This window comes from Balaenoptera physalus (assembly GCF_965194825.1).
Source record: "Balaenoptera physalus genome assembly, chromosome: 4".
Taxonomy (NCBI): domain Eukaryota; kingdom Metazoa; phylum Chordata; class Mammalia; order Artiodactyla; family Balaenopteridae; genus Balaenoptera; species Balaenoptera physalus.
The window spans coordinates 59,663,259-59,672,882 of NC_138891.1; the positions used below are offsets into that span (position 1 = coordinate 59,663,259).

Here is a 9,624-nt window from a genome sequence, read left to right on the forward strand (position 1 = left end):
TATCTCATTGTAGTTTTGATTTGCATTTCTCTAATGATTAGTAATGTTGAGCATCCTTTCATGTGTTTGTTGGCAATCTGTATATCTTCTTTGGAGAAATGTCTATTTAGGTCTTCTGCCCATTTTGGATTGGGTTTTTTGTTTTTTTGATTTTGAGCTGCATGAGCTGCTTGTAAATTTTGGAGATTAATACTTTGTCAGTTGCTTCATTTGCAAATATTTTCTCCCATTCTGAGTGTTGTCTTTTTGTCCTGTTTATGTTTTCCTTTGCTGTGCAAAAGTTTTAAAGTTTCATTAGGTCCCATTTGCTTATTTTTGTTTTTATTTCTCTTTCTCTAGCAGGTGGGTCAAAAAGGATCTTGCTGTGATTTATGTCAAAGAGTGTTCTGCCTATGTTTTCCTCTAAGAGTTTTATAGTGTCTAGCCTTACATTTAGGTCTTTAATCCATTTTGAGTTTATTTTTGTGTATGGCCAACACCATTATTGAAGATAAACTCCTTTCTCCATTGTGATTTCCTGACACACTTTCAAAGATGCTGACCATACATGCATGGGTTTATTTCTGGGCTCTCTATTCTGTTCCATTGGTCTATGTTTCTGTTTTTAGGCCAATCCAATATTGTTTTGACACAGATTTTCCTTGATTCATGATGGGGTTACTTCCTAAATAACTTTTCCCAATAATATTTTCGTTGTAAGTTGAAAATATTGTTAATTGAAAATGATTTAACACACCTAACCTACCAAACATCATAACTTAACCTAACCTATCTTAAATGTGCTCAGAACACTTACATTAGCCTACAGGGGAAAAATCATCTAACACAAAACCTATTTTATAATAAGGTGTTCAATATCTCATGCAATTTAGTGAATACTATACTGAAAGTGAGAAACAGAATGGTTGTATGGGTACAGAATGGCTGTAACTGTATTGGTTGTTTACCCTGATGATCAAGTGGCTGACTGGGAGCTGCCCAGCATCACGAGAGAGTATGCTACTACATTTTACTAGCCTGGGAAAAGATCAAAATTCAAAGTTCAAAGTATGGTTTCTACTGAATGCATATTGCTTTCATGCCACTGTAAAGTTGAAAAATCCTAAGTCAGACCATGGTAAGTCAGAGACCACTTGTTCTATGGCTTTGTAATATAGTTTGAAATTAGGAAGTGAGATACCACCAAGCTCTGTTTTTCTTTCTCAAGATTGTTTTGGTTATTCAGGATCTGTTTTGGTTCCATGCAAATTTAGGGTTGTTTTTTCTATTTCTGTGAAAAATTCCATTGAAATTTTTATTACGCAGTGCATTGAATCTGTAGATGGCTTTGGGCAGTGTGGACATTTTAATAATATTAATTCTTCTAATCCATGAACATGGGATATCTTTCCATTTTTGTTTCTTCTTCCATTTCTTTCATCAATGTCTTACAGATTTCAATGTAGAGATTTTTCACCTCCTTGGTTAAATTTATTCCTAAGTATTTTATTGTTTTTGATTCTATTGTAAACAGGATTTTTAAAAACTTCTTTTTCAGATAGTTTGTTGTTAGTATATAGAAACACAACTGACTTTTGCATGTTGATTTTGTATCCTGTAGCTTTACTGAATTTGTTTATTATTTCTAGCAGTTTTCTGGGTAGTCTTTAGGACTTCCTATATATAAGATCATGTTATCTGCAAAGAGAGACAATTTAACCTCTTTGTTTCCAATTTGTATGCCTTTTATTTCTCTTGCTTAAATGCTCTGACTAGGACTTCCAGTACTCTGCTGAATAGAAGTGGTGAGGGTGGGCACCCTTCAGCCTTAAACTTTAGATTCATAAATCCAACTCCTTATTCAACATCTCCACCTGAATTCCCAATTGACATCTCAAAATTAACATGTCTACCTCAGAGTTCCTTTTTCCATCCCAAAATGTTCCAATTAAAGTTTTCCTCTCACCTTAATGTAGGCCTCTTTGTGAGGAGGAAATGATATAGTTGGCATATTTTCTTTCCTCATTCTACTTCCTCCCCACTCTCCAGTTCCACTCCAGGATTGAACAAGGGAAGGAGGAGAGGAAAAGTGGCGGGAAAGACCCTCCCTGACCATCATGTATCTCTTGCTCTGTAATCTGAAAATTTAGTACAGTATTTTATAATACATTTTCAAAAAGAAAATGAATTAAGGGATAGAAGATGAGAAATAGAGGAACCAGCCAATAAGTTATTGCCACAATTCATGTGAGAAATAATGGTAGCCCAAACTAAGGAACAGTCATAGGAAGGGAAAAAAGTGGACAGGAGAGTGAAGTTTTCAGGCAGTAAATTAGCCAGAAGTTGATGGTTGATTGGAAGTAACGAGTGGAGTGGGAAAAGTCAGAATGATTTTTAGGTTCTAACTTTGGAGTCTGGGTGGATACTAGTGGCACTGAGATACAGAATACATGGAAAGCACACAATTTTGGAGAAAGAGGAATAAATGGTTCAATTTCAGTCGTATTGCAAGCTCATGTCTAACTGATACAAGAAGAAACTGGAGAAAGTGTTCATGTAATTTAAATACAGACGATAATTTTTAAAAATATGAAAGAGAGTATGTCTGCACAATAACATGGTTGGAGGGCCGGAACTTTGCATTGAACCAAACTAAGGACCATCAAATATAGAGTACCTCTGTTTCCTACTCCTGATGGAAGAAACACACTTGAAACAAAAATACACACCATTATAATCATTATATAGCTGGGGGGAGAAGGAAATGGGCTGGTTGGCATAATATTTTGCTGTAGAAATAAAGATATGGGTGGTCTGCCCACGATCACAACCTTTTAAGACCTACATTGGGTTTAATGCCTTTCTGTAATCCAAACCCTTGCATAAACCTGCCATCTTTTCCTTATAAATCCTACCCACTCCAATCCCAACCCCCACAACTTACTTCCAAAGAAAATGGTATGTATTTAGGGCAGTCAGTGAATAACAGCAAAAGTAATACCAGTGAGTCTTCCTGACAACAGCAGTTTTGGAGGCTTTAGGGCCAGTGAAGCCACAGGGAAGCTGAGTTGGAGACAGCTTTGGATAATGAATCATTATCAAAAGTGTGAGCTAAATTCTAATTGCAGAATCCTTATTACTGTGATGTTACAACAATCCAAAAAGAACACAGCTGGATTCTCAGATGACAGGTGGAGCTTACAATTTCTGGCTGAAGACAGTTCAATTTTTCAGTTATAAATTGTGCAAATTTGATGTGGACATCACTGTAAGAGGATACATGTGGAACCCCACTAGGTTATTATTACAGTGACTTTTTTCTGGCAGTAAGATTCACTTTATCATCAGAATTTTACAGCATATGGAGACCCTCTATAGGGAACCCTCTCCACACACAGAAACTTTCTGGAATTTGATTAGTTTAATTTACTAAAAGTTCAGCTTTTAGATTTATGGTAAACAATACCAGCATTAAAACCCTACAATTTGACCGCAGCCTACATTTACAGTCTTAACTCTTTACTTACCTTCCTCAAACTCACACTTCAGGTGAAATGTTCTGCTTACTGCCCTCTGACCCTGGATTGCATTTTCCTTACCCCATTCTGGTCTTCTTTGCTGAGCTCTTTGAAATCCAGCTCAACGTCCTGACTCTTCTTCCATAAAACCTTGCTTGACTCTATAGTTTGAAATGATTCTCACTCCTTCTGAATTCCTATAACAAATAGAGTAATTTATGGGAAATTTTTGTAAATAGTAACACACTTAAAAAATGTTTTATATATTGTTATGACCCTTAGTGTCTCACAATTCTATTGGGAATTATTTTTCTGTTTATGAACTTTTATTCACCTGTGTTTCAGGGGAGCCCAAGACTACCGTCAGGTTTAATGACTTACCAGAAGAACTCAGAACTCAGTAAAGCTGTTATATTCATGGATAAAATTTACTACAGTGAAAGGATACAGATGAAAATCAGCAAAAGATGCATAGAACAGAGTCCTGGAGAAACCAGGTGCAAGTTAGCCTCTCCCATTAAAGTTGTACAGACAGCACTTAATTCTCCCAGTAACAACGTGTATGATGTATATTGTCAACCAGAGAAGCTCACTAGAACCTTGCTGTCCTAGGTTTTTATAGGGGGTTAGTACATAGGCACTCCATGCTTACATGACTATAAGTCTCCAACCTCTCCCCCACCCCCCAGAGGTCAAATTGACACAGCATGGCCCAGCGTCGCAGGAGAACAAAAACGGGTATTCGCTGTAAATTTCATTGTTAGCATGAACTATCTTGTATAGCCCAAGGTCTCAGGTATACAAAGATACTCTTTTCAGGCAAAACATTCCAAGGGCTCAGAGACTGTCTCCCATGAGCTAGTCAAGGGCCAGTGCTTTCTCTGGAATGTGCAGGATTTGAACATGCCAAGCCCACTGGCTATATACCTTGTTTGGTAATATTCAGCTGTCCAACCATATTTTATGATTCTTGGGTGTCAGTGTAGAACAGGATCCATATGGTCTCCTTTATATTTAGTAATTACTCAAATATTTCCATCTTTTGCATCATTATGCAACTTATATTCATTATACTTCATATACCAAATACATCATTCAGCTTTTGTTACAGCTTTTCTCTGCAGAGTAACATAAAGAATGTTGATTCTTGGCCAAATTCTCCTCTTTATCACAATGACATATTTCTATAGATATTTCATCTAAAAATCATGCAGCTAGAACTACCAAGCGACATTTTTCAATAGAAAGTGGGGATATGAAATGTGTACAGTGCCTGTTTGCATTGTAAAACTAGAAGAAATAAATTTGAAACCTGAACTCTTTCTATGAGGCCTGATGAGTCCCCCATCTACTTAGAATAAGGGGCTTATGTTGAAGTTGCATATATGTTTTGATATTTATATCAAGTGGGAATTTGTAAAAAAAATCACACCCATTATAAGCAACCACAGTTAATATTTTTAAAGTAAGAAAGAAAAAAAAAAGACCAGAATGACTAGCTTTATGGGAACAAATATGTTTTAGCTAAAAATACTATTACTGAAGAATATCAAACCAGCTTCAGAGCTGGAGAGTGTGTGGGGTGAGAGGCAGACTAATAAATGTCATGATAAGAGTATGTGACTGGGTATCAGGACTCCTGTTATGACAGGGACACTATTGTGTGTTCACCACACCTGTAGGAAGACCATATTTCCTAGCTGTCATGATATTTAGGTTGAGGTCATTTGATTAATTCTCTGATGTGGAATCTAGCAAGTCACTTTCAATCCCAGGCAGTTACAAACAAGTGGAGGCTACGTGTTCCATAGTGTGGGACTGCTTGACCTCTACTAGACTTTATAAAAGAAGAAACAAATATATGTTGTATAAAGTCACTGCAGTTTCAGGCCTTTGTTACTGCAGCCAAGCTTAGCCTGGCCTGGCTATTGTACCCAGGTCAGAGTAACAACTCTGCAATTAGCAGTATAACCAAAGGCAATATGCTTCAGCTCTTCAGCTTTTAGTTTACTGAAGTATAAAATGCATGGTTTAGACTAGCTCTCTCTAAGGTTCCTCCTAACTATAAATGCTCATGCAATTGGTTAAGAGCAGAAGTTCTGTAGGTTCAATTCCTGGTTGTGTCACTTACTGTCTGTGATGTTAATCTCTGTTGTCCTCATCCATAAAATGAGGATATTAATGCTTGATGCAGATCATTGCTTTTTAAATTGCATAGATCTCTAAAAGTCAACAATTAATAATTATATCCATAACAATAATAAGCACATTGTTAAAAGAAGTTTTCAGATCAACAATGAGTTTTGTTTTCTAAACATCCTTGACTCAACAATGACATTGTTAATTGTATTAAATGCCTTTTATATCCATCATTCTTTTTATATCTATCATCAAGATAACAAGGTTGGCCCCTTCATTATTGCCCTGCCGTCATGTTTGTGATATCAAAAAATGAGAAAACTTAGTTCACCATGGTTCATGGAACTCTTTCAGCATGAAACAAAAGCAAAAAATGTTCTGCTGGAGTGTTCCATAGTGCCAGCACTGCTTTTGATGGTAAATAGAAATAACAAAAGTTTCTCCCCAGAGTGCTACTCCCTACTATGACACTTAGAGTCATTTTGAATTTCTTCAAACGTATATATATCTAAAAATGCCTGGTTTCTATATGAAGAGGAAGTTCATTGTATCTTTGAAGCAAATATGTAAATATTAATAAACCAATTGTGTTTACAACTGCTTTTTAAAAATTTAAATGCTGAACAGATAGTGTGCAAGATGATCTGTGGTTTCCCGGACATCATTGCCCACCTATTTCTATATCTCCTCAGCATAACACGTAACACTCAAAACTACATTTCACAGAATCCCTAACAATCTAACTATCCCTAACTAACTAAGTCAGATTCTGATGATGAGATGCACTTAGACTAGATTTAGTAGGTGGAATAGAAGAAGCCAGTAGCCACTGCTGGCAGTGTGAGCAGATGCAGGAGGCCTCTGGACAAACTCCAGAGAATTATCCACTTCGAGACCCCTGTTGGAATACTTAAAGTAACATCTGTTTTTCTGATTGAAACCTGACCAATACAGATAGGATTTGTAACATTGGTGAAGAACCTAAGATTTTCTTGGAACTATTTACAACAATAGATTAGGAATAAAAAAATTAAAGCCTTAAAAGATTAGAAATTTTCAACCCTTTCCCTTAAAATCCATTTCAAACTGTACTCAAGAATTTTTATTTGATTGCAGTTTAATTCCCTTTTGATGGTATTTAATGTTCTTTCTTTATCTTTCTTTCTCTTTAAGCCTAGTGTTATTTTTTAACTATTGTATAGGAGCTTAAAATGAAGCTGGAAATAATGAATACCCACCAATAGAAAATTTAAATTATCTGTTATAAATTGTATTTGGCCTGTCATTATAGATTCTTAAATGTGCCTTAGAAGAGATAGGATACCAAAGAGATTGATTTTTAAAATATTTTTCCAAGGTTCCATAGATCTGCAAATTAAGTCAAGAAACATGTATTGAGCAACTATACTGGTTGTGTTCTCTAGAAATTTAAATTCAGTCGGCAAGAAAAATACAAGTATGGAAATGTAGAAAACAATAAAACATTTAAATAATGCTTCAAGATAACAGTAGATGAAATGTTTCAAAGTAATGGATGAGTTATTGCTCACATTATTAACCAGAAGACTCAGAGAAGCTGTAGGGTTCTTCCATGCACACTTCCTCTGCCTTGATACAAGGAAATTAATCTGTTCACATTAGTTTGGGTGTTAAATATTGGACAAGAAACCACAATTAAGGAACGATGATCATCTACAAAATATTTCCAACTGGTGTGAGATGTTACTAGGAGAGGCCTTCAGGGTTGACAATGGACCATATGTCAAGGATAAATTAAGTCTGTTCAAGACACAGACCTTACACACCTACCTTTTAATATCCTCTCTCATATTCAATTCCTCTTTTACATTTAATATTTCTATTGATATTTTAGATTTTGCATTGAGTGAACCTTGACTTTATGGACAGAACTTCACCCATTAGTGGAAGTGCAGAAATCTCCCTCACTACACCACAGGCTGAGAGAAAGGGTTAAATTAAAAGAGAAGGAAAACAAAGAAGTTCACAAAGCCTGCCCTGGTTATTCCAACTCACTTACTCTCCCTTTATCCATATACTCAAGGCCCTTTTTATATATTATATGTCCATTTATCCTTTTAAATCCTTAATGATATGGAGTACATTTATCCACTGAGTATGGAGACAAGCTCAAAAGTTCCTTAAGTTTTTTCCCCAGTTCCATATTCCTCCCACCTGCCAGTTCTATCCTGAAGTCAAACTCCAAACGTAATCCAGATTTCAGGAAGGAGGAAATTTGGCTTGATTCCAATTTTCTGGGTCTTATCATCTGAGAAGTAAATAGTTAAATAGAAGATTTGCAATTCCTCTCTCCCATTCCTGTCCCATTGGCAGGGGACACCTCCAAGAAAGAAAAAAGATGACCTGGTCAAATATCCTTGTAAGCATACTAAGGTTAATGACCTCTAGCAAACAAAGTAATGCCATTTTCTAACAAGACAGTCCTCATCTGTAGCAGGATATACCTGTTAAAAGATGATAACATACCTAGGATCTATGGATTTATATACATGGCTTCCTGGAAAATGTGATATAAACTATGTAACTATCTGAGCATAAAATGGAAATGTTTCATGGCCCAAACAGTTCTTTCTCAATAAGTGACTTAACTGCACACCTCATTGGAGACCTCATAGATTAATCTGGGACTAGGAAACATCCTGATGCAGCCCCCAAAAAAGGACCTGGTAAGATGTACTGACTATTGCAGATGTCTCCCTGCTTCACCTATGTCTCATGATTACTTGTGTACATGAAATCATTAGTTAAACTTGTTCCTGGCAAAAATCTGATTTGATAATCCAATTCTTTGTATTATCTCACTATCCAATCAAACTTATGCTTCTCTGGCTTTAGCCTTGAGTCCAGCCTTGAAAAAACTACTCTACTTAATTCTTGGGATCCAGTCCCTTCTCTATAGCCCAGCTCTGCTAACTAGCTCTTCCCTGGTTTGTCTCCTGAAACCCTCTCTTGTTAAACTTGTTGAGGACCTCAAACTTTGCAGGACCAAGGTCCTACATTTTTCATGCCAGTCTCTACCAGAGATTTAAATTTTTTTAAAGAGCCTAGCACAATGACTATCAACTTTGTATCTGTGGAAAGATATGACTGGTTTGACTTACATGCCTGGATATAAGAATAGCACCCATTCCTGGGCATTGTGTCCCATGTTGTACACACACTGGATCCCTTATATGCTGACACTTCCAGAGGACTCTGCCAAACTTTAGATACTATGTTCTGCTGTTTCTACAACAGCCATTGCTGGCCTTCTTCCCACCTAGATGGAAGAGTAATTCCAGGTTCAGCCCTCCTTAATCTGCCCCTGTCATGCCCTATATGTGATAGGGACTGTATCTTACAATTTAACTTATATCTTATCTAGTCCACAGAATACATAATAGATATATAATAATTGCCTGTGGAGAGGGCAGACAGCAGAAGCAAGAAGAACCACAATCCTGCAGACTGTGGAACAAAAACCACATTCACAGAAACATAGACAAGATGAAAAGGCAGAGGGCTATGTACCAGATGAAGGAACAAGAAAAAAACCTAGAAAAACAACTAAATGAAGTGGAGATAGGCAACCTTCCAGAAAAAGAATTCAGAATAATGATAGTGAAGATGATCCAGGACCTTGGAAAAAGAATGGAGGCAAAGATCGAGAAGATGCAAGAAACGTTTAACAAAGACCTAGAAGAATTAAAGAACAAACGCCTAGAAGAATTAAAGAACAAACAAACAGAGATGAACAATACAATAACTGAAATGAAAAATACACTAGAAGGAATCAATAGCAGAATAACTGAGGCAGAAGAACAGATAAGTGAGCTGGAAGACAGAATGGTGGAATTCACTGCTATGGAACAGAATAAAGAAAAAAGAATGAAAAGAAATGAAGACAGCCTAAGAGACCTCTGGGACAACATTAAACGCAACAACATTCACATTATAGGGGTCCCAGAAG

The 9,624-nt window shown here is 36.5% G+C and overlaps 1 pseudogene across 1 annotated transcript in view; it reads right to left on the minus strand.

Annotated features, from left to right (window-relative positions):
• Window positions 1-8,934, minus strand: part of LOC309660586 (endothelial differentiation-related factor 1 pseudogene) — a 150,000-nt pseudogene extending 141,066 nt beyond the window's left edge. The window contains exon 1 of the transcript XR_014268360.1: window positions 3,579-8,934. The product of XR_014268360.1 is annotated as an endothelial differentiation-related factor 1 pseudogene (transcript). The remainder of the gene's footprint in view (window positions 1-3,578) is intronic.
• Window positions 8,935-9,624: the final 690 nt, after the last annotated feature.